Genomic DNA, 26,943 nt, shown 5'->3' with positions numbered 1-26,943 from the left:
CATGGCACAAAGTAGGCACTAAATAAATATTTGTTAAATGTATAAAAGAATACATCCCTCTCAACAGATCATAACCTCACTCTAAACTCAACTTCACCATATGCCAATATATAGCCTCATGAGGATACATGTCCACTCTGCAAAGTCAATACACTATCTGGTCATTTCTCAGCAGTTGCATATTTAATAATGGCAAAAATGGCAATAGCTATTGTACAGTACCTGTCATATACCAAGCACAGTGTTAGTTAGGTACTTCATTTTTAGTTATAGTCCATACAACACAAAAAATTCTGTAGTGTCAGTTCTGTTATCCTACAGTGTGAGGAAAATGTGTCTCAAAGTTTCAGACTTGTTCAAGTCTACAGTGTGAGTAAAGAATTTTGCTCCAAATCTGACACTTTTTCCTGAACACTAAGGTACCTCCTATCACCATACACTATTTCTTATTGAATAATAAATTCAATTGCTTTTATAATAGAGGACAATATTCCTTGTACAGGGTTTTCAAGAAGTCTACTTTGAAACATACAAGATGTACAATTATGGCTGATCACAATTATCCCCTAAGATTCTTATTAAATATATTCCTTCCTGGATTTCACTACAGACCTGTTAATTCAAAATATTTAGAATTTAGTTTTCATATTTGTCTTGTTAAGAAGACAAATGGATTTTTCTAGTTGTCTCAATGGAATTAAAGTGTATTTTCTTTAGATAAATTTATGTGATCAGGCACATTCCAGACAAGAAATATGTGAGAAGTTTTGTGGAAGTTGCATAGCAAAAAGGCCACATAGCATAATTTCCATGGGGGAGGTCAATTAGTTGAATGAGATTAAATCTTGTTTTCAGAGGTAAAAATTGTGTAGTGTTTCATAAGACATTTTCCTACATTCAGTCATTCATTTATTTATTCACAGATTACGTCAGCCTTAGTAACTCCAAAAATCACAGGCATCCCCACCAATATTGACAATAAAGGCAAAGACTGAATAATAGACACTGTAAAATTTCAGTTCATTTGTGCAAATGAAAAAATACAAGGGCTTTATTTCTATGAAATAATAGAGACAAGTTTTGCCTTGCACAAAGTAGGCACTCAAAAAATATTTGTTAAGTGTATAAAGGAATAACCCCACCCTGAAAATTATAATCCCATCACAGAAAAAATAATTTTCCAATATTCTGATAATATAATTAAGAAATGTGGGACTTCCGGGAAGATGGCGGAAGAGTAAGACGCGGAGATCACCTTCCTCTCCACAGATACACCAGAAATACATCTACGCGTGGAACAACTCCTACGGAGCACCTACTGAACGCTGGCAGAAGACCTCAGACCTCCCAAAAGGCAAGGAACCCCCCATGTACCTGGTTAGGGCAAAAGAAAAAACTAAACAGAGACAAAAGGATAGGGACGGGTCCTGCACCAGCGGGAGAGAGCTGTGAAGGAGGAAAAGTGTCCACACACTAGGAAGCCCCTTCGCAGGTGGAGATTTCGGGAGGCAGAGTGGGGGAGCTTGGGAGCCGCGGAGGAGAGCACAGCAACAGGGGTGCGGAGGGCAAAGCGGAGAGATTCCAGCGCAGAGGATCGGGCCGACCGGCACTCACCAGCCGAGAGGCTTGTCTGCTCGCCCGCTGGGGCGGGCGGGACTGGGAGCTGAGGCTCCGGTTTTGTCGGAGCGCCGGGAGAGGACTGAGGTTGGCGGCGTAAACACAGCCTGCAGGGCGTTGGTGCGCCGCGGCTGGCCAGGAGAGAGTCCGGGGAGGGGTCTGGACCTGCCGAAGAGGCAAGAGACTTTTGCGTCCCTCTTTGTTACCTGGTGCACGAGGAGAGGGGATTAAGAACGCTGCTTGAGAGAGCTCCAGGGACGGGCGCGAGCCGCGGCTAAGAGTGCGGAGCCCAGAGACGGACATGGGACGCTAAGGCCGCTGCTGCCGCTGCCAGGAGGCCTGTGTGCGAACACAGGTCACTAGCCACACGCCCTTCCGGGGAGCCTGTGCAGCCTGCCACTGCCAGGGTCCCGGGATCCAGGGACGGCTCCCCCGGGAGAACGCACGGCGTGCCTCAGGCTGCAACGTCACGCCGGCCTCTGCCGCTGCAGGCCCGCCCCGCACTCCGTGACCCTCCCTACCCCCCGGCCTGGGTGAGCCAGAGCCTCCGAATCAGCGGCACCTTTAACCCCGTCCTGTCTGACCAAAGAACAGACGCCCTCCGACGACCTACACGCACAGGCAGGGCCAAATCCAAAGCTGAGCCCCTGGGAACTGTGAGAACAAAGAAGACAAAGGGAAATCTCTCCCAGCAGCCTCAGAAGCAGCAGATTAAAGCTCCACAATCAACTTGATATACCCTGCATCTGTGGAATACCTGAATAGACAACGAATCATCCCAAATTAAGGAGCCCTGTGGATGAAAGGCTCTTGGTGCTGCAGCCAGGAGTCAGTGCTGTGCCTCTGAGGTGGGAGAGCCAACTTCAGGACACTGGTCCACAAGAGGCCTCCCAGCTGCACATAATATCAAACAGCAAAAATCTCCGAGAGATCTCCATCTCAACGCCAGCACCCAGCTTCACTCAACGACCAGCAAGCTACAGTGCTGGACATCCTATGCCAAACAACTAGCAAGACAGGAACACAACCCCACCCATTAGCAGAGAGGCTGCCCAAAATCATAATAAGTCTACAGACACCCCAAAACACACCACCAAACGTGGACCTGCCCACCAGAAAGACAAGATCCAGCCTCATCCACCAGAACACAGGCACTAGTACCATCCACCAGGAAGCCTACACAACCCACTGAACCAACCTTAGCCAATGGGGACAGACACAAAAAACAACAGGAACTACGAACCTTCAGCCTGCAAAAAAGGAGACCCCAAACACAGTAAGATAAGCAAAATGAAAAGACAGAAAAACACACAGCAGATGAAGGAGCAAGATAAAAACCCACCAGACCTAACAAATGAAGAGGAAATAGGCAGTCTACCTGAAAAAGAATTCAGAATGATGATAGTAAGGTTGATCCAAAATCTTGGAGATAGAATGGACAATAGAATGGACAAATTGCAAGAATCAGTTAACAAGGACCTAGAAGAACTAAAGATGAAACAAGCAACGATGAACAACACAATAAATGAAATTAAAAGTACTCTAGATGGGATCAATAGCAGAATAACTTAGGCAGAAGAACGGATAAGTGACCTGGAAGATAAAATAGTGGAAATAACTACTGCAGAGCAGAATAAAGAAAAAAGAATGAAAAGAACTGAGGACAGTCTCAGAGACCTCTGGGACAACATTAAACGCACCAACATTCGAATTATAGGGGTTCCAGAAGAAGAAGACAAAAAGAAAGGGACTGAGAAAATATTTGAAGAGATTATAGTTGAAAACTTCCCTAATATGGGAAAGGAAATAGTTAATCAAGTCCAGGAAGCACAGAGAGTCCCATACAGGATAAATCCAAGGAGAAATACGCCAAGACACATATTAATCAAACTGTCAAAAATTAAATACAAAGAAAACATATTAAAAGCAGCAAGGGAAAAACAACAAATAACACACAAGGGAATCCCCATAAGGTTAACAGCTGATCTTTCAGCAGAAACTCTGCAAGCCAGAAGGGAGTGGCAGGACATATTGAAAGTGTTGAAGGAGAAAAACCTGCAGCCAAGATTACTCTACCCAGCAAGGATCTCATTCAGATTTGATGGAGAAATTAAAACCTTTACAGACAAGCAAAAGCTGAGAGAGTTCAGCACCACCAAACCAGCTCTACAACAACTGCTAAAGGAACTTCTCTAGGCAAGAAACACAAAAGAAAGAAAGGACCTACAATAACGAACCCAAAACAATTAAGAAAATGGGAATAGGAACACACATATCGATAATTACCTTAAATGTAAATGGACTAAATGCTCCCACCAAAAGACACAGATTGGCTGAATGCATACAAAAACAAGACCCATATATTTGCTGTCTACAAGAGACCCACTTCAGACCTAGAGACACATACAGACTGAAAGTAAAGGGATGGAAAAAGGTATTTCATGCAAATGGAAACCAAAAGAAAGCTGGAGTAGCAATTCTCATATCAGACAAAATAGACTTTAAAACAAGACTATTACAAGAGACAAAGAGGGACACTACATAATGATCAAGGGATCGATCCAAGAGGAAGATATAACAATTGTAAATATTTATGCACCCAACATAGGTGCACCTCAATACATAAGGCAAATACTGACAACCATAAAAGGGGAAATCGACAGTAACACATTCATAGTAGGGGACTTTAACACCCCACTTTCACCAATGGACAGATCATCCAAAATGCAAATAAATAAGGAAACACAAGCTTTAAATGATACATTAAATGAGATGGAGTTAATTGATATTTATAGGACATTCCATCCAAAAACAACAGAATACACATTTTTCTCAAGTGCTCATGGAACATTCTCCAGGATAGATCATATCTTGGGTCACAAATCAAGCCTTGGTAAATTTAAGAAAATTGAAATTGTATCAAGTATCTTTTCTGACCACAACGCCATGAGACTAGATTTCAATTACAGAAGAAGATCTGTAAAAAATACAAACACATGGAGGCTAAACAATACACTACTTAATAATGAAGTGATCACTGAAGAAATCAAAGAGGAAATCAAAAAATACCTAGAAACAAATGACAATGGAGACACAACGACCCAAAACCTGTGGGATGCAGCAAAAGCAGTTCTAAGGGGGAAGTTTATAGCAATACAAGCCCACCTTAAGAAGCAGGAAACATCTTGAATAAACAACCTAACCTTGCACCTCAAGCAATTAGAGAAAGAAGAACAAAAAAACCCCAAAGCTAGCAGAAGGAAAGAAATCATAAAAATCAGATCAGAAATAAATGAAAAAGAAATGAAGGAAACAATAGCAAAGATCAATAAAACTAAAAGCTGGTTCTTTGAGAAGATAAACAAAATAGATAAACCACTAGCCAGACTGATCAAGAAAAAAAGGGAGAAGACTCAAATCAATAGATTTAGAAATGAAAAAGGAGAGGTAACAACTGACACTGCAGAAATAAAAGAGATCATGAGAGATTACTACAAGCAACTCTATGCCAATAAAATGGACAATCTGGAAGAAATGGACAAATTCTTAGAAAGGCACAACCTGCCAAGACTGAATCAGGAAGAAATAGAAAATATGAACAGACCAATCACAAGCACTGAAATTGAAACTGTGATTAAAAATCTTCCAACAAAGAAAAGCCCAGGACCAGATGGCTTCACAGGCGAATTCTATCAAACATTTAGAGAAGAGCTAACACCTATCCTTCTCAAACTCTTCCAAAATATAGCAGAGGGAGGACCACTCCCAAACTCCTTCTACGAGGCCACCATCACCTTGATACCAAAACCAGAAAAGGATGTCACAAAGAAAGAAAACTACAGGCCAATATCACTGATGAACATAGATGCAAAAATCCTCAACAAAATACTACCAAACAGAATCCAACAGCACATTAAACGGATCATACACCATGATCAAATGGGGTTTATTCCAGGAATGCAAGGATTCTTCAATATACGCAAATCTATCAATGTGATAAACCATATTAACAAACTGAAGGAGAAAAACCATATGATCATCTCAATAGATGCAGAGAAAGCTTTTGACAAAATTCAACACCCATTTATGATAAAAACCCTGCAGAAAGTAGGCATAGAGGGAACTTTCCTCAACATAATAAAGGCCATATATGACAAGCCCACAGCAAACATCATCCTCAATGGTGAAAAACTGAAAGCATTTCCACTAAGATCAGGAACAAGACAAGGTTGCCCACTCTCACCACTCTTATTCAACATAGTTTTGGAAGTTTTAGCCACAGCAATCAGAGAAGAAAAGGAAATAAATGGAATACAAATCGGAAAAGAAGAAGTAAAGCTGTCACTATTTGCAGATGACATGATCCTATACATAGAGAACGCTAAAGATGCTACCAGAAAACTACTAGAGCTAATCAATGAATTTGGTAAAGTGGCAGGATACAAAATTAATGCACAGAAATCTCTGGCATTCCTATATACTAATGATGAAAAATCTGAAAGTGAAATCAAGAAAACACTCCCATTTACCATTGCAACAAAAAGAATAAAATATCTAGGAATAAACCTACCTAAGGAGACAAAAGATCTGTATGCAGAAAATTATAAGACACTGATGAAAGAAATTAAAGATGATACAAATAGATGGAGCGATATACCATGTTCTTGGATTGGAAGAATCAACATTGTGAAAATGACTCTACTACCCAAAGCAATCTATAGATTCAATGCAATCCCTATCAAACTACCACTGGCATTTTTCACAGAACTAGAACAAAAAATTTTGCAATTTGTATGGAAACACAAAAGACCCCGAATAGCCAAAGCAATCTTCAGAACGAAAGAAGGAACTGGAGGAATCAGGCTCCCTGACTTCAGACTATACTACAAAGCTACAGTTATCAAGACGGTATGGTACTGGCACAAAAACAGAAAGATAGATCAATGGAACAGGATAGAAAGCCCAGAGATAAACCCACGCACATATGGTCACCTTATGTTTGACAAAGGAAGCAGAAATGTACAGTGGAGAAAGGACAGCCTATTCAATAAGTGGTGCTGGGAAAACTGGACAGCTACATGTAAAAGTATGAGATTAGATCACTCCCTAACACCATACACAAAAATAAGCTCAAAATGGATTAAAGACCTAAATGTAAGGCCAGAAACTATCAAACTCTTAGAGGAAAACATAGGCAGAACACTCTATGACATAAATCACAGCAAGGTCCTTTTTGACCCACCTCCTAGAGAAATGGAAATAAAAACAAGAGTAAACAAATGGGACCTAATGAAACTCAAAAGCTTTTGTGCAGCAAAGGAAACCATAAAGAAGACCAAAAGACAACCCTCAAAATGGGAGAAAATATTTGCAAATGAAGCAACTGACAAAGGATTAATCTCCAAAATTTATAAGCAGCTCATGCAGCTTAATAACAGAAAAACAAACAACCCAATCCAAAAATGGGCAGAAGACCTAAATAGACATTTCTCCAAAGAAGATATACAGAGTGCCAACAAACACATGAAAGAATGCTTAACATCACTAATCATTAGAGAAATGCAAATCAAAACTACAATGAGATATCATCTCACACCAGTCAGAATGGCCATCATCAAAAAATCTAGAAACAATAAATGCTGGAGAGGGTGTGGAGAAAAGGGAACCCTCTTACACTGTTGGTGGGAATGTAAATTGATACAGCCACTGTGGAGAACAGTATGGAGTTTCCTTAAAAAGCTACAAATAGAACTACCATATGACCCAGCAATCCCACTACTGGGCATATACCCTGAGAAAACCATAATTCAAAAAGAGTCATGTACCAAAATGTTCATTGCAGCTCTATTTACAATAGCCCAGAGATGGAAACAACCTAAGTGTCCATCATCGGATGAATGGATAAAGAAGATGTGGCACATATATACAATGGAATATTACTCAGCCATAAAAAGAGACGAAATTGAGCTATTTGTAATGAGGTGGATAGACCTAGAGTCTGTCATACAGAGTGAAGTAAGTCAGAAAGAGAGAGACAAATACCGTATGCTAACACATATATATGGAATTAAAAAAAAAATGTCATGAAAAACCTAGGGGTGAAACAGGAATAAAGACACAGACTTACTAGAGAATGGACTTGAGGCTATGGGGAGGGGGAAGGGTAAACGGTGACAAAGCGATAAAGAGGCATGGACATATATACACTACCAAACGTAAGGTAGATAGCTAGTGGGAAGCAGCCGCATAGCACAGGGAGATCAGCTCGGTGCTTTGTGACCGCCTGGAGGGGTGGGATAGGGAGGGTGGGAGGGAGGGAGATGCAAGCGCGAAGAGATATGGGAATATATGTATATATATAACTGATTCATTTTGTTGTGAAGCTGAAACTAACATACCATTGTAAAGCAATTATACTCCAATAAAGATGTTAAAAAAAAAAAAAAGAAATGTGGAAATGTTGGACTGTAAAGCCATTCCAAAGCTAGAATGGAAATAAAGAAGTTATAATTGATGTCTTTAAGTTAACATATATGAAAAGATGAATAACCACAAAAAAGTTTTTAAAATTCTCTAATTCATTTCATAAAATAATACAGTGTCAATATCAAAACACAAAATACTGAAAGAATAATACTAGAGACAAATAGCATTCATTGATATAGATTCAAAATTACAAACAAAATACTCACAAATAGAATCCAGCAAAGAGTAAAATGAAAAATATATTACATTAAAACAAAACTTATTCCAGGAATGCAATGGTAATTTAATATTATAAAAATCTACCAATATAATCCCTTATATTATCATCTGTAAAGAACTTTTATGATCTTTTAATAGATTTTTAAGAATAACTTGATAAAATACAGGAGCCATTCCTAACTAAAACTTTAATTATATAGAGATAAATGGAATCCCCTTAAATTTGATAACTTACAAAAACCAACAGCAATTATTGTAATCAGTAATGCATTAAATACATTTCAATTACATTAAATTTTAAAATTGGACAGTACAGTCTTTACAAAGCCTTTGAAGCAGCTCCCATAACCATATTCAGTGAAGAAACGGTGGATGTTGTTGAAATTAACAGAAAGAGGACTTCTCGAATAAGACATAGAACTTATGAAAAGAACCAAATGAGGAGTTTAGAGCTGCAGAAAATATCTGAAGGAAAAAACTCACCAGGTGGGCTCAATAGAAGAATGGATATGGTAGATGAAGAGTCATTAAAACCAAATGCAGATCAATAGAAATTATCCAAACTGAACAAGAATAAGAAAAAATTAAAAATAAATGAATATAGTAGGGACCTATGGGACATATGTATGCATCTAACATTTTTGCCATTGGAATCTGAGGAGAGGAGAGACTGATACAGAAACAAACTATTTGAAGAAATAACTAAAATATTCCATATTTGATGAAAAATAAATTTATAGATTTAAGAAATTCTGCAGAACCATAATGGTCAAACTCAAATAAGATCATGCCTAGACACATAATAATCTGGTGAAAACAAAAGATAAAGAAAAAACTTCTTAAGCAGCTGAGAAAAATAACTCTTTCATCAGAGGCCAGAAGGCAGTATAATCACAATTCAGAATTTTATATCCAGTGAAAATACCTTCAGAGAATGAATGTGAGAAAAAGAGATTTTCATAGGAGGGGAAACTAAGAGATTGGTTGCTAGGAGACTTACTTTAAAAATTTTTAAGGAAGTTCTTCAGAAAGAAAGAAAACTTGTAAAAAAAATATACAAACAGCACATGCAGCTCAATATCAATAAAACAAACAACCCAATCAAAAAATGGGCACAAGACCTAAATAGACATTTCTCCAGGGAGACATACAGATGGCCAAGAAACTCATGAAAAGATGCTCAACATCACTAATTATTAGAGAAATGCAAATCAAAACTACACACAGGTCAGAATGGCCATCATCAAAATGTCTACACATAATAAATGCTGGAGAGGATGTGGAGAAAAGGGAACCCTCCCACACTGCTGGTGGGAATGTAAATTGGTACAACCACTATGGAGAACAATATGGAGGTTCCTCGAAAAACTAAAAATGGAACTACCATATGTTCCAGCCATCCCAATCTGGGGCATATACCTGGAGAAAACGATAAATCAAAAAGATACGTGCACCCCTGAAGGCAGACAGCAGAAGCAAGAAGAACTACAGTCCTGCAGCCTGTGGAATGAAAACCACATTCACAGAAAGATAGACAAAATGAAAAGGCCGAAGACTATGTACCCGATGAAAGAACAAGATAAAACCCCAGAAAAACAACTAAATGAAATGGAGATAGGCAACCTTCCAAAAAAAGAATTCAGAATAATGATAGTGAAGATGATCCAGGACCTTGGAAAAAAGAATGGAGGCAAAGATCGAGAAATGCAAGAAATGTTTAACAAAGACCTAGAAGAATTAAAGAACAAACACCTAAAAGAACAAACAACTAGAAGAATTAAAGAACAAACAAACAGAGGTGAACAATAAAATAACTGAAATGAAAAATACACTAGAAGGAATCAATAGCAGAATAAATAAGGCAGAAGAACGGTTAAGTGACTTGGAAAACAGAATGCTGGTATTCACTTCCACAGAACAGAATAAAGAAAAAAGAAAAGAAATGAAGATAGCTTAAGAGACCTCTGGGACAATAAACCTACCAACATTCACATCATAGGGGTCCCAGAAGGTGAAGAGAGAGAGAAAGGACCTGAGAAAATATTTGAAGAGTTTACAGTTGAAAATTTCCCTAACATGGGAAAGGAAATAACCACCCAAGTCGAGGAAGCACAGAGAGTCCCAGGCAGGATAAACCCAAAGAGAAATATGCCAAGACACAAAGTAATCAAATTGACAAAAATAAAGACAAAGAAAAATTATTAAAAACAACAAGGGAAAAACGACAAATAACATATAAGGGAACTCCCATAAGGTTAATGCTATTTCTCAGCAGAAGTGCTGCAAGCCAGAAGGGAGTGGCACGATATATGTAAAATTATGAAAGGGAAGAAACTACAACCAAGATTACTCTACCCAGCAAGGATCTCATTCAGATTCAACAGAGAAATCAAAAGCTTTACAGACAAGGAAAAGCTAAGAGAACTCAGCACCACCAAACCAGCTGTCCAACAAATGCTAAAGGAACTTCTCTAAGTGGGAAACACAAGAGAAGAAAAGGACTTACAAAAACAAACACAAAATAATTAAGAAAATGGTAATAGGAATATACATATTAATAATTACCTTAAATGTGAATGGATTAAATGCTCCAATCAAAAGACTCAGGTTTGCTGAATGGATACAAAAACAAGGCCCTTATATATGCTGTCTACAAGAGGCCCACTTCAGACCTACGGACACATACAGACTGAAAGTGAGGGGATGGAAAAAGATATTCCATGAAAATGGAAATCAAAAGAAAGCTGGAGTAGCAATACTCATATCAGACAAAACAGATTTTAAAATAAGGAATGTTACAAGAGACAAGGAAGGACACTACATAATGATCAAGGGATCAATCCAAGAAGAAGATATAGCAATTATAAATATATATGCACCCAGCATAGGAGCACCACAGTACATAAGGCAAATGCTAACAGCTATAAAAGAAGAAATCGACAGTAACACAATAATAGTGGGCAACTTTAACACCTCAATTACACCAATGGACAGATAATCCAGACAGAAAATTAATAAGGAAACACAAGCTTTATGACACAATAGACCAGATAGATTTAATTGATATTTATAGGACATTCCATCCAAAAACAGCAGATTACACTTTCTTCTCAAGTGCACACAGAACATTCTCCAGGATAAATCACATCTTGGGTCACAAATCAAGCCTCAGTAAATTTAAGAAAATTGAAATCATATCAAGCATCTTTTCTGATCACAACGCTATGAGATTAGAAATAAATTACAGGGAAAAAAGTAAAAAAAACACACATGGAAGCTAAATAATACATTACTAAATACGCAAGAGATCACTGAAAAAATCAAAGATGAAATCAGAAAATACCTAGAGACAAATGACAATGAAAACATGACGATCCAAAACCTTTGGGATGCAGCAAAAACAGTTCTAAAAGGGAAGTGTATGGCAATAAAATCCTACCTCAAGAAACAAGAAAAATCTCAAATAAACAATCTAACCTTACACCTAAAGGAACTAGAGAAAGGAGAACAAACAAAACCCAAAATTAGTAGAAGGAAAGAAATCATAAAGATCAGAGTAGAAATAAATGAAATAGAAACAAAGAAAACAATAGCAAAGATCAATAAAACGCAAAGCTGGTTCTTTGAGAAGATAAACAAAATTGATAAACCTTTAGCCAGACTCATCAAGAAAAAGAGGGCGAGGACTCAAACCAGTAAAATTGGAAATGAAAAAGGAGAAGTTACAATGAACACCACAGAAATACAAAGCATCATAAGAGTCTACTACAAGCAACTCTATGCCAAAAAAATGGACAACCTGGAAGAAATGGACAAATTCTTAGAAAGGTATAACCTCCAAGACTGAAACAGGAAGAAATAGAAAATATGAACAGACCAATTACAAGTAATGAAACAGAAACTGTGATTAAAATCTCCCAACAAACAAAAGTCCAGGACTAGATGGCTTCACAAGTGAATTCTATCAAACATTTAGAGAAGAGCTTACACCCATCGTTCTCAAACTCTTCCAAAAAATTGCAGATGAAGAAACATTCCCAAACTCATTCTGCAAGGCCACCATCACCTTGACACCAAAACCAGACAAAGATACTACAAAAAAAGAAAATTACACACCAATATCACTGATGAATATAGATGCAAAAATCCTCAGCATAATACTAGCAAACAGAATTCAAAAACACATTAAGGGCTTCACTGGTGGCGCAGTGGTTGAGAGTCCGCCTGCCGATGCAGGGGACACGGGTTCATGCCCCGGTCCAGGAGGATCCCATGTGCCGCGGAGCGGCTGGGCCCGTGAGCCATGGCCTCTGAGCCTGCGAGTCCGGCGCCTGTGCTCCACAACAGGAGAGACCACAACAGTGAGAGGCCCGCATACCGCAAAAAAAAAAAAAAATTAAAAAAAAAATATAAATAAAACACATTAAAAGGATCATACACCATGATCAAGTGGGATTTATCCCAGGGATGCAAGGATTCTTCAATATACACAAATCAATCAATGTGATACACCATATTAACAAATTGAAGAATAAAAACAATATGATCATCTCAATAGATGCAGAAAAAGCTTTTGACAAAATTCAACACCTATTAATGAAAAACTCTCCAGAAAGTGGGCATAGAGGGAAGCTTCATCAACATAATAAAGGCTATATATGACAAACCCACAACAAACATCATTCTCAATGGTGAAAAACTGAAAGCATTTCTTCTAAGATCAGGAGCAAGACAAGGATGTCCACTCTGGCCATTATTATTCAACATAGTTCTGGAATTCCTAGCCACGGCAATCAGAGAAGAAAAAGAAATAAAAGGAATACAAATTGGAAAAGAAGAAGTTAAACTGTCACTGTTTACAGGTGGTATCATACTATACATAGATAATCCGAAAGATGCCACCAGAAAACTACTAGAGCTAATCAATGAATTTGGTAACGTTGCAGGATACAAAATTAATGCACAGAAATCTCTTGCATCACTATACACTAGCAATGAAAGATAAGAAAGAGAAATTAAGGAAACAATCCCATTTACCAGTGCAACAAAAAGAATAAGATACCTAGGAATAAACCTACCTAAGGAGGTAAAAGACCTGTACTCAGAAAACTATAAGACACTGATGAAAGAAATCAAATATGACACAAAGAGATGGAGAGATATACCATGTTCTTGGATTGGAAGAATCAATATTGTGAAAATGACTGTACTACCCAAAGCGACCTACAGATTCAATGCAATCCCTGTCAAAAAACCAATGGCATTTTTTACAGAACTAGAACAAAAAATCTTAAAATTTGTATGGAGACACAAAAGACCCTGAATAGCCAAAGCAATCTTGAGGCAAAAAAACAGAGCTGGCAGAATCAGACTTCCTGACTTTACAGTATACTACAAGTCTACAGTAATTAAGACAATATGGTACTGGCAGAAAAACAGAAATATAGATCAATGGAACAGGATAGAAAGCCCAGAGATAAACCCACACATCTATGGTCAACTAATGTATGACAAAGGAGGCAAGGATATGAAATGGAGAAAAGACAGTCTCTTCAGTAACTGGTGCTGGGAAAATTGGACAGGTACCTGTAAAGAATGAAATTAGCACACTCCCTAACACCATACACAAAAATAAACTCAAAATGGATTAGAGACCTAAATGTAAGACCGGACACTATAAAACTCTTAGAGGAAAACATAGGAAGAACACTCTTTGACGTAAATCACAGCAAGATCTTTTTTGACCCACCTCCTAGAGTAATGGAAATAAAAACAAAAATAAACAAATGGGACCTCATGAAACTTAAAAGCTTTTGCACAGCAAAGGAAACTATAAACAAGACGAAAAGACAACCCTCAGCTGCTGATGAGGGTGTGGAGAAAAGGGAACCCTCTTACACTGTTGGTGGGAATGTAAATTGATACAGCCACTATGGAGAACAGTATGGAGGTTCCTTAAAAAACTAAAATAGAATTACCATATGACCCCACAATCCCACTACTGGGTATATACCCAGAGAAAACCATATATCAAAAAGACACCTGCACCCCAATGTTCACTGCAGCACTATTTACAGTAGCTAGGTCATGGAAGTAACCTAAATGCCCATCGATGGATGGATAAAGATGTAGTGGTACATATATACAATGGAATATTACTTAGCCATAAAAAGGAATGAAATTGGGTCATTTGTAGACACGTGTATGGACCTAGAGACTGTCATACAGAGTGAAGTAAGTCAGAAAGGCAAAAACAAATATTGTGTATTAACTCATGTATGTGGAATATAGAAAAATGGTACAGATGAACTGGTTTGCAAGGCAGAAATAGAAACACAGATGTAGAGAAGAAACTTATGGATACCAAGCGGGGAAGGGGGGATGGGATGAATTGGGAGATTGGGACTGACATATATACACTACTATGAATAAAATAGATTACTGATGAGAACCTACTGTATAGCACAGGGAACTCTACTCAGTGGTCTGGGGTGACCTTAATGGGAAGGAAATCTAAAAAAGAGGGGATATGTGTATACGTACAACTGATTCACTTTGCTGTACAGTAGAAACTAACACAACATTGTAAAGCAACTATACTCCAATAAAAATTAATAAAAAATGAAGGTTCCTGATTTTAAAAAAAAGAATAAGTGAGGAACAACAGAAATGGTAAACAATCTGGGAAAATATAATAATTATTTTTCTTTTCTTAAATCTTTAAAATATATGTAACTGTCAAAAAGAAAAATTATAAAATCATCTGAAGGTTCTCAATGTATACAGATGTACTCCATATTGCAATTAAAACAAAAAGGGGGAGCGCCAAGGGGACGATATGGTTGTAAGTTTTTTATGTTCACTTGAAGTGAATAAAGTACTAATTATAAGGAAATTTTGACAGATTAGGTATGTATATTTCAATCTAAGAGGCAATCACTAAAAAATTGTACAGAGAAATATAGTAAAACTTCAACAGATCAATAAAAATGGAATACTAAAATGAAATGTAGAACCCACCAAATAATTCAGAAATAGAAAAAAAGGAATGAAAAAGTGAAGGGATAAATAGAAAATAATAAAATAGCAGACATAATTACAAACAAATTAATAATTGCATTACATGTAAATGGTACAAGGTGTAATTTGTATCAATTTAAAGAGATAGCCATGTTGGATTAAAAAGAAGAACAATAATACTATATGCTGTCTATAAGAAACCTACAAGTTTAAATACAATATGGATAGATATATAGTAAGAGAATGGAAAAAGGTAAACTATGCAAACACTAATCAAAGAATGCTGGAGTTGCTGTATTAATATTAGACAAAATAAATTTCAGATCAAAGAATATTACTAGGGATAACAGAAACCATTTTATAGTGATAAAAGTGTCAATTCCTCAAGGGAATATAACCATAGTGAACATTTATGCACCTAATAACAGATTCAAATTTCATGAAGCAAAAAAAAAAAAGAAAACAAAAGTACAATCACTATATATATATGTATATATATATGTATATATATACACACACACACACACACACGCACATATATATATGTACAATGGACCATTGCTTCATCTTTAAAATAATGAAATTAAGATACATGCTACAACATGGAGGAACCTTGAAGACATTATTCTTAGTGAAATAAGCCAGACACAGAATGATGACTCCACTTATATAAGGTTTGTAAAATAGTCAAATTCACAGAGACAGAAAGCAGAATGGTAGTTACCAGGGGCTGGGGGAAGGGAGCAAGAGGAGTTATTGTTTAATGGGTACAGAGTTTCAGTTTGGAATGATAAATTCTGGAAATGGATAGTGGTAATGGCTTCACAGCAGTGTGAATATACTTAATGTTACTGAACTATATGCTTAAAAATGGTTAAAATGATGAATTTTATGATATGTATCTTTTACCAAAAAAAGGAAATAGCACTTTTCCAGCCACCTTAGAAGCCCTTCCATGTGCTCTGACCCAATTGTAAACCCTTCTCCCCTCCAAATTAACCACGGTCCTGACATTTACAGTAACCAGTAACTTAACATTTCTTTATAGCTCTATCAATAAAGTGTGCATTCCCTAGGGGAAAAGAAGTACAATCACAATTATACTTTGAGATTTCAACATCTTTTCCTCAGTAATTAACATAACAAGTAGACAGAAAATTACCAACGATATGAAAGAACTGAACAGCACTAACAACAAACTACAACAAATTGGCATTTACAGAACACTCTAACCAACAATAGGAGTATACACATTCTTTTCAAGAGCTCATGGAAATTGATTGGGAAGCAACACATCCTGAGCCATAAATTAAATCTTAAGGAATTAAAATAATTGATATCATATAATGTATATTCTCTGACCATAACAGAATTAACCTAAAAATCAGTAACAAAAAGATATCTTGAAAAAGTCAAAGCATCTGGCAATTAACACAGGTCTACACAATCCATGTTTCAAAAAGGAAGATAAATTAACTTAGAAAATAATTTGAACTAAATGAAAATTAAAACATCAAAATTTGTGTGACAGTGTTAAAGCAGTACTCGAAGGAAATTACTAACATTAATGGTTTATTTTAGAAAAGAAAAAATATCTCAGATCCATGATCTAGGCTTCCATATTAAATGGACAAAGAAGGGTAAAAATTAAATCCAAAGTATCAGAAGAAAGGAGGTAATAAATACAAAAGCAGAAATCAATGAAACTGAGGAAAGACAATAACAGACAAAATTCAATGAAATGAAATATTGGTTATTTGAAAAGATTGATAAAATTGATAAACTTCCAAACAGACTGAGGGAGAAAAATAAAACTAGAAGACGCAAATTATCATTATCAGTGATGAAAGAAGAAATATCTCTGTAGACTCCATAGACAGGTATAAGGGAATTATAATTATAAACAATGGTTTGCCCATAAATTTTATGGGATTTTGGGGTCCTTAGACATGAAATCACAAATTTCCTGAACTGAGGCCAGAATTTCAGTGGAGAGTGTGCTGCTGAGAATAAAATAAAATAAAACAAAATTAAATTAAATTAAATTAAAAGGATACAAGAGCTCTGAATCCCCAAACCTGAGTCAGCCTTTTCCTTAGCCTAACATTGGCCCACTTGCACTCTTTGAAGACTGCCAAAGCCAGGGCAGTTTACTGGAAACTTAACCCAGATTTGAATGCATAGTGAATAAAGCCTTTTTAGAACTCCAAAGTCTTTTGAGATGGCCAGGTTAACGTGGACCTTAATTAAAGTCTGGAAAACTCAATGGCATCCTAGGCTGTCACTCAGGTTGATGCTATTGACAGAATTGATTATCAGCAGCATCTCCTATAGATCAGTAATTTTCATATACAGGTCCATAGTGAAATTTTCAGTCTATGGAGAAAATTGAGAAGGTAACTATGACAGTGTATTTTTAATAAAGCTATATTTATTCCATTTAAATATATTTTAGTTAAATAAATTAGTCCAATAAATATATGGACTTATTTTTATTCTGAGATTATCTTCTCTAGAGAATCCAGAAGTAGAAGAGTCTAGCCCATAAAATTCAGTAAAGCTGGATTTTGCTTTACTATTTTATTCCTTATCCCATGTTTTTGAAGGGCTCAGCCCTGTTCTTGATGTTTCCTATCACCTTGCCTTTGATGGAGTCTCCTGGGTATCATTGGATACTGCATCTTACATCAATTATTTCTTCTAAATGCTTTCGGGGAATGCCACTAACTTTCTCCCTTGGAATCACACCCACTCCCTTGCAACTTGATTCTTCCCTGATACTAGACTGTGTTTGCACCCACTTGAACTTGATTTAGAATTACTGGATCTTCTCTGGGCCACTGCACCCAAATCTCCTGCTTCTGAAGTTGAGACATTTAAAAAAGTATTACCTTGACACTCAGACCTGAAATTCTGGGATGCTTTTTAGGCTATAACCTTTGCTTCTCTCTGCAGTAGGAATTAAATTCTCTCTCCCTCTATCTACTCTGTCTCTGAGCACCCTAAGTAAATATGTCCAACTACTAAACTCACCTACTTTGGTGTAGTGCTGAAAGGAGGAGGTGCAATTCTGGAGGCATTACCTGTATGGCTAGTGGAGTTGCTGGGAACTCTGCAGGTTCTTCATCTGGCTACTATTGTTCAATAATTTCCTACTGGCCCTGAGCTTACAGATCCACTCATACACCCGCTGTGTCTCATGAGCCAAGGTCATAGAAAACAGTACTCTATCCTCTAATGAAGATTTGTCAGAATGCCTTTCTAGTGATGTAGCTTAGCATCTGTACTTCCTTGACATGTAGATTTTATGGTTCTTCAGTGAGGCAGAGTGGTGTTTCTGGTATATGTCCTGATGATGTGGGCGGTCTGGTATGTCTCAACGATGTGGGCGGGGAGATGGGACATCCTACATATGCAACCAGCCAGCCCCCTCTTAGTATAAAATAGGGATTTCCTGGCAGCACTACGCAGGATGTTCAACCTCCCCACCCATGTGACTGTTAACTGCTGCATCATGAAGTTCCTTCCAGTTTCTGTCAAAGGGCTTGTCGCTTGATGTGTCTTTGTGTGAACCATTTCAGGGAGACCTCTTCCAAGCTGGTCTTCTGTTCCCGATGAACTGGCTGTGATTACTAATGGCCTACATGATCTAGAAGCCTGGTAACTAATAACCCACCTCTTACTCAAACTTAAACCCCATATCTCTAACAATATACTTTTCCATCAACTTAAATAAAAAGAGAAAATTCTCTTGACATAGATGCCAAGATATATCATGGATTACAAACACTCTCCAGTTCCACTTCCAATTTTGTCGACCCTTACTAAATAAATACATAAACCTCTAAATTATATAAGCCACTCTAAATAATATAAACACAGACTTCTTATATTACAGTAGAGGCAATTCTATTGCTAGAAGAACCTAGATGGGCTGCATACATTTATCCCAGTTATCCCAAGTTGTCCCAGTTGAAATTAACCATCTTATATGTATCACAAGTTATTTGCCAAAAACATAGGTCTAGAAGTATCATCCTGAGACTCGCTGCTCTGTGGCTATGCAGTCTGACTACCACATCCTGAAATAAATAAGAAACTTAGCTAAAGACAGATTCTGTCGGCCTCGTTCTTCCAGCTGAATAAATTTTGCATTATGTACTTTCCTATCTCAAGCCTCTCAGCTCTGAGAACTTTTCTACCTGTAAAAATTCGTGAACCTGAAGTTCCACCAGGACCAGACACCTGAAAGGCTCAATATGATGTATAATACCTTTTTGAATAACACCCTGGATTTGTTTCCCTGAAATAGTCCCACAACCCATCCACCCGGGAGCTTTCCTTATGATTTGCAATTGAGCTAGTTCCTTTCAAGTTGGCTTCAAGTCTTTCCCTATGGGAATATGGCAATGATTTCCATGTCTCTGTTTATATTTTCTCCAGAGAATGGAAGACTCAGCAATTTTATGGATCTTGGGTGGGAAAGGGAGAAGGACAAAGAAGAAATGATGAGTGTTTTCCTGGTGCTTTCTACCTAACCAAGTATACATTAATGAAAAATTCTGCTATTTGTACTATGTGGCTCTACCCTAGCACAGTAGTGCGGGAAAAAGAAAAGATAGAGGTAAGAGAATAAGATATTATTGTGGCTTTAAATTTATGCCTCTAGATTTTTTGGTTTTAGTTTCATTTTAATACATTAAGCACACCCATAATCTGGTACTTTATATTCAAAAGAAAAAAAAGCCTATTTGACTGTGTCATTTATGTAAGGTGATTGCTAACTCAACAGGAGAAAATATATTTTTTAAAAAGTATCTGGTATTCATAATTTATCAAGTCTTGATGATACTAGCAGGATTAAATTTTGGTAATTCTCCTAGGTACTTGAATGATAAATATGATGACCACCCCATCATTCTAATGTTCACTAAAGACCAAAGCAAACCTAAAATGTTCTTTTGAATAATGCTTTTTTATAATAATCCTTTAAATCTCTAATAACATATTCATAAATACTAAAATGCACATTTTATTAAAGATTAGTATTCAAGTAATGAATAACTTATCCCTGACTGAACAATTTATCATTTGAAATTTTTGGATCAATGTTTCTAAATTTTTGGTGGCTACTAGTTAATTTACTATTTGGGAGGATACATTTTCTACAATATATTTAAACTAAAGATATAGGACAAAACCTGTAAAATCAATTTACTTTTTTTTTTTTAAAGAAGATGTTGGGGGTAGGAGTTTATTAATGTATATATTTATTTTTGCTGTGTTGGGTCTTCGTTTCTGTGCGAGGGCTTTCTCTAGTTGTGGCATGTGGGGGCCACTCTTAATCGCCGTGCACGGGCCTCTCACTATCACAGCCTCTCTTGTTGCGGAGCACAGTCTCCAGACGCGCAGGCTCAGTAGTTGTGGCTCACGGGCCCAGTTGCTCCGCGGCATGTGGGATCCTCCCAGAGCAGGCCTCAAACCCGTGTCCCTTGCACTGGCAGGTGGATTCTCAACCGCTGCGCCACCAGGGAAGCCCCTCAATTTACTTTTATCTTAAATTTATATACTAATATTTACTAAAAATCTAGTCAAGTCTAAATTAATAGCTACTGATACTAGTGTCAACAACATGCTGCCAGGTATCAGGCAGATTTCTTAAAGCATGGAGTAGCAATCATGATTTTAGAACACTCAAAGTAGCTACGTCAAAGAGACACCATCTACAGCCTTAATTAGAGCACCCTAGTAACTGCTGTTTGTGAATTTGTAACCCATACCCATATCTGCTTTCTCTAGTTAGTGATCCTTTTGATTACTTGCAGTAAATACCCAAGGCTTAAAAATATTCAGTACATCTCCAAGTGAACTCCAGGTATTAAACTTGAATGCCCCCATGACCTCCCTTCTGTTACATCATAGGTTGAAACCAATACTTATTCACTGCCTTTCATATGCCCAATTTCAAACATCCCCACATCCTAAGTTTTAGTAAAGCTTTTTGGTTTTTATTTATTCCCTGTTCAAACAGTTTACTCTGCAGAATGAGAATAGATTAAAAGTTACTGTGGGGCTTCCCTGGTGGCGCAGTGGTTGAGAGTCCGCCTGCTGATGCAGGGGACACGGGTTCGTGCCCCAGTCCGGGAAGATCCCACATGCCGCGGAACGGCTGGGCCCGTGAGCCATGGCTGCTGAGCCTGCGCATCCGGGCCTGTGCTCCGCAACGGGAGAGGCCACAACAGTGAGAGGCCCGCGTACCGAAAAAAAAAAAAAAAGTTACTGTGAAATTTTAATTAACAGAAAACGGAAACTCCTTCTAAAGCTTCTTAAAGGGGAAAGGAAAGCAATATTGACATAGAATTCCATAGCTAAAAACAAACTATATTTTACATATATATGACTTATAAAGTTGTGGTTTACAATTAAAATATTGCCATTTAAAAAATTTCCTTAAAACTTTCACAAATTTGCTTTAAAATAACACAAAACCGTGCCTCGGAGACGCCACCGCCAGCACAGCCGGAGACCTGAGCTGACACTGGGGGCTGTCCGTGGGCCCCGCACTCCCTCGATGAATCGTAGAAGTCCCGTTGTATCAGAGTAAGATGGACGGTAGGTTTGATTGTGATTGTGGTGAGCTGGAGCCACCTGGTCACTAACGAAAGACATTTTGTTAACCAACCGCCCCCATAGCTTCCTGTTGAAATATACAGCAACAAAGGAAGAAAAGAAGCAAAACGGAAATAGTGCTTGCCAGCACCTTAGAATGATGCTGCTCAGGACCAGTCCAACACTGAATGTATCTGCACTGCGAGGAGAATGTTCATAGAAGCCTGTTGTGTGCATATTTATTCACATTTTTGTTAAATGTTAAATCCTTCAGCACAGTAAATCTGAGTGTCACTTCATTCCGTTTGAGTTTCTTGAGTGTTTTCTTTAAATGTCTGCAGAGTTGCTGCCCCTTTCTTCACCTATGAGTACTGCAAACTTTTTAATTCTCAGTATGAGTAGAGCTTTTTGAGCTTTAAATCTAAGGGGAACTCAGCAGGCCTGGTTGGCATATGCAATGAAACCACCTTGCTGTGGAAGCAAAATTATTATTTTTTCTACTTTTTTGAAAGATCTTTCCTTTTGATGCCAATTTTCTTCCTTATTTACACAAGTTCAACAATTTGAAAGGAAGAGGCAATAGTAAGGGTTTCAAAATGGCAGAGAAATTTAAAAGTCTCATGAAATCTGGACTCTAGTTATATGGACTTAAAACCATTGGGTTGTGGAGGCAATGGCTTGGTTTTTTTCTGCTGTAGACAATGACTGTGACAAAAGAGTAGCCATCAAGAAAATTGTCCTTACTGATCCCCAGAGTGTCAAACATGCTCTACGTGAAATCAAAATTATTAGACTTGACCATGATAACATTGTGAAGGTGTTTGAAATTCTTGGTCCTAGTGGTAGCCTGTTAACAGATGATGTGGGCTCTCTTACCAAACTGAACAGTGTTTACATTGTTCAGGAGTACATGGAGGCAGACTTGGCTAATGTGCTGGAGCAGGGCCCGTTACTGGAAGAGCATGCCAGGCTTTTCATGTATCAGCTGCTACGTGGGCTCAAATATATTCACTCAGCAAACGTACTGCACAGAGATCTGAAACCAGCTAATCTTTTCATTAATACTGAAGACTTGGTGCTGAAGATAGGTGACTTTGGTCTTGCATGGATCATGGATCCCCATTATTCCCATTAAGGTCATCTTTCTGAAGGACTGGTTCCTAAATGGTACAGATCCCCACCTCTTTTACTTTCTCCTAATACTTATACTAAAGCCATTGACATGTGGGCTGCAGGCTGCATCTTTGCTGAAATGCTGCCTGGTAAAACCCTCTTTGCAGGTGCACATGAACTTGAACAGATGCAGCTGATTTTAGAGTCTATTCCTATTGTACATGAGGAAGATTGACAGGAGCTTCTCAGCATAATTCCAGTTTACATTAGAAATGACATGACTGAGCCACACAAACCCTTAACTCAGCTGCTCCCCGGAATCAGTCGAGAAGCACTGGATTTCCTGGAACAAATTTTGACATTTAGCCCCATGGATCGGTTGACAGCAGAAGTGCTTTCTCATCCTTACATAAGCATTTATTCTTTTCCAATGGATGAGCCAATTTCAGGTCGTCCTTTTCATATTAAAGATGAAGTTGATGATATTTTGCTTATGGATGAAACTCATAGTCACATTTATAACTGGGAAAGGTACCATGATTGTCAATTTTCAGAGCATGATTGGCCTATACATAACAACTTTGATATTGATGAAGTTCAGCTTGACCCAAGAGCTCTGTCTGATGTCACTGATGAAGAAGAAGTACAAGTTGATCTCGAAAATATTTGGATGGAGATAGTGAAAAGTATTTGGAGGATCCTGCTTTTGAGACCAATTATTCTACTGAGCCTTGTTGGCAATACCCAGATCATCATGAAAACAAATATTGTGATCTGGAGTGTAGCCATACTGGTAACTACAAAACGAGGTCATCATCATACTTAGATAACTTGGTTTGGAGAGAGAGTGAAGTTAATCATTACTATGAACCCACACTTATTGGAAAGAACAAAGCAAAGAAAAATCTAATAAGAAAGGCAAGTCAAAATGTGAAAGGAATGGATTGGTTAAAGTCCAATAGCATCACAGCAACTTGCTGAAAAAGAAAGGGAAAAGAATTAGGGATTTGATTTTGATTCCTTTATTGCAGGAACTATTCAACTTAATTCACAACATGAGCCTACTGCTGTTGATGACAAATTGAATGACTTGAATAGCTCAGTGTCCCAACTAGAATTGAAAAGTTTGATATCAAAGTCAGGAAGCCGAGAAAAACAGGAAAAAAGAATGGCCAATTTGGCTCAGTTAGAAGGCTTGTACCAGTCTTCTTGGGATAGCCAGTTTGTGGGTGATGGGGAGGACTGTTTTCTCATAAGTCAGTTTTGTTGTGAGGTAAGGAAGGATGAGCAAATTGAAAAGGAAAACACTTAACCCAGTTACCTGGACAAGTTCTTTAGCAAGGAAGAAGATATTGAAATGCTAGAAACTGAGCCGGTAGAGGATGGGAAGCTTGAGGAGAGAGGAAGTGAGGAAGGATTTCTGAACAACAGTGGGGAGTACCTCTTTAACAAGCAGCTTGAATCCATAGGCATCCCACAGTTTCACAGTCCAGCCGGATCACCACTTAAGTCAATGCAGGCCACATTAACACCTCCTGCTATGAAATCTTCCCCTCAGATTTCTCATAAAACATACAGCAGCATTCTGAAACATCTGAACTAAAACACTCAGCAGGCATTTCTTTTTGTATTCTTCATGAAATGTGTTTTGTCTTTGTTATTACTAGTGTTTAAGTCATTTTTTTACTTGAATCAGATGGTGTCATTTAGAAAGCATTTTTTTCTTGGTTTTTAAAATCCAGACTTTTTTTCTACATGTGAGATGGTTTTCATTTTCATTTTCATTTCATGATTTTATAGTATAGTGAGAAATATTTTAAGATGAAAAACTAATTAAATAAATTAACTGGACAAAAGAAAAGCACACATGGAGTAGAAGGGCATTTTATTTTTTTTCACATGCAGCAATTAAGAGAGAAGAAAGCCAATGGAAAAACAAAACAAAACCAAAAAACAAACAAGGAAAAACTTGGGATTTTCAAACGGCATCTTAAACCAGAGAATGGCAAACATTTTCTGTAAAGGGCTAAGTAATATATATTTTAGTCTTCGCAGCTACTCAACTCTACTTTTGTAGGTTGAAAGCAGCCATAGGCGATCCTTGAAAGAATGGGTGTGACTGTATTCCAAGAAAACTTTATTTATCAATATCAGTAGTCACCAGGATTTGGCACATGGATGTAGTTAGCCAACACCTGACCTCAAGGGCTAGGAAGGGGGAACTGAGGTGTGGTTGAGGGTTGATGGAGATGATTCAGTATTTTTTTTTTAGTAATACAACTTTATTCTTAAAATATCATTTTTTTGTTTCAGAGCTAAATACTTTTTTGAATTTTATTTTATTTTTTTATACAGCAGGTTCTTATTAGTTATGTATTTTATACGTGTTAGTGTATATATGTCAATCCCAATCTCCCAATTCATCCCATCAACGCTCCCCGCCCGTCCAGCTTTCCCCCCTTGGTGTCCATACATTTGTTCTCTACATCTGTGTCTCTATTTCTGCCTTGCAAACCGGTTCATCTGTACCATCATTCTAGATTCCACATATCTGTTTTTATCACAAAAGGGGTTGGATTTTGTCAAATGCTTTTTTGAGTCTATTAAGGTAATCAGGTAGTGTTTTTCCCTTTATTCTGTTAATAAGGGGCATTATATTGATTGATTTTCACAGGTTGAACCAACTTTGCTTTTTTTTTTTTTTTGCTGCCAAAAGCTTTATTGTTTCCATTTGGTCCAAGGCTTGGGAGAGGGCCCCAGGGCGGTTACAAAGCCCTAGTGGCTGCAGAGACAGGCTTCAGGCAGAAGCCCTGACACCAGGGGGGCTCCTCAAAGGCCTCTGGGCTCTGGAGGCTCCTAGTTGTGCTTGAGGGTGAGCCTTTCAAAGAGATACTGGCGGAGCCCAGCCTGGGACCAGCCAGCCTGTGGAGGTTAATCGGGTGGTCGCCATCTGCTTGATGAGATTCAGCTGCTCCTGCAGGAAGCGGCTCTCCAGGAAGTCACAGGGGTGCGTGTCTACGCGGGCAGAATCCAGGGCCTGTGGGTCCGCAAGGGCCTGGCTCAGGTTCTTCTCCATGAGAATGGCGGCTTCCATAGCGTCCTGGGTTTTACCCCACTCATCTTGGGACGGCTTCTGCGCTCCTGGAGGAGGGTGCGGCTGCTGCACTGGTTTTGCATCTTCAAGAGACGTTGGGCGCCCTCGTGCTTCTCCTTGGCCAATTCACAGAAAAAGTGGCCCACGTTCTCCAGAGCCACATCCTCGCGGTGGAAATAGAAGCTCAGAGAGAGGTAGGTGTAGGAGGACCCAGATGCATGTCAACTGGGCAGTTGATGGCAGCCTCTACCTCAGTGGAATAATTCTGAGGAATCTGGGAGCTCATGGTTGATCGGTAATACGGAGTTAAGCTCAAAAAATGGTGTTGGCTGGTCCCGAAAGCTGAGGGTGGCTGAGTGGCTGATTCCGAAAGTTGCGACTGGAAAAAAGGTTGGAGGGTGGTTGGAGGCTGGAGCAAGGGGCGTCCCTCGGTCTGTTTTGCCCCAACACTGTTGAAGCAAAAGACAGATCCGCAGGACCGCCTGAGCGGCTTGCCCCAACTTTGCATTTCTGGGATAATACCCATTATATTGGTGTCCAACCTTTTTCATATATTTGCTAGTATTTCGTTAAGGATGTTTGCATCTATATTCATACAGGATATTGATTTATATATTTTTTTCCCTTATGCTATTTTTGTCTGGTTTTGGTATCAGGATATTACCAGTCTCATACAAAGAGTAGGGAAGAATTCCTCTTTTTAAAAAAAAATTTTGAAAAAGTTTTTGAAGAATTGGTGTTAATTCTTCCAGGGGACCACCAGACATGTCAAATAATGACAATTC

At 38.1% G+C, this 26,943-nt stretch overlaps 1 protein-coding gene and 1 pseudogene across 3 annotated transcripts in view; one reads left to right on the top strand and one right to left on the bottom strand.

Annotated features, from left to right (window-relative positions):
* HTR2C (5-hydroxytryptamine receptor 2C) overlaps nucleotides 1–26,943 on the bottom strand; it is a gene marked incomplete at both ends in the record, with an annotated part of 115,743 nt that overhangs the window by 32,223 nt on the left and 56,577 nt on the right. The gene's annotated exons all lie outside the window — the stretch shown is intronic.
* Nucleotides 22,548–24,667, top strand: LOC309978323 (mitogen-activated protein kinase 6-like; annotated as a pseudogene). Its single transcript has one exon. The product of its transcript is annotated as a mitogen-activated protein kinase 6-like (transcript).

Source organism: Leucopleurus acutus, assembly GCF_964270905.1.
Source record: "Leucopleurus acutus genome assembly, chromosome: X".
Lineage (NCBI taxonomy): Eukaryota > Metazoa > Chordata > Mammalia > Artiodactyla > Delphinidae > Leucopleurus > Leucopleurus acutus.
This window is presented reverse-complemented; position numbering and strand designations above follow the sequence as displayed.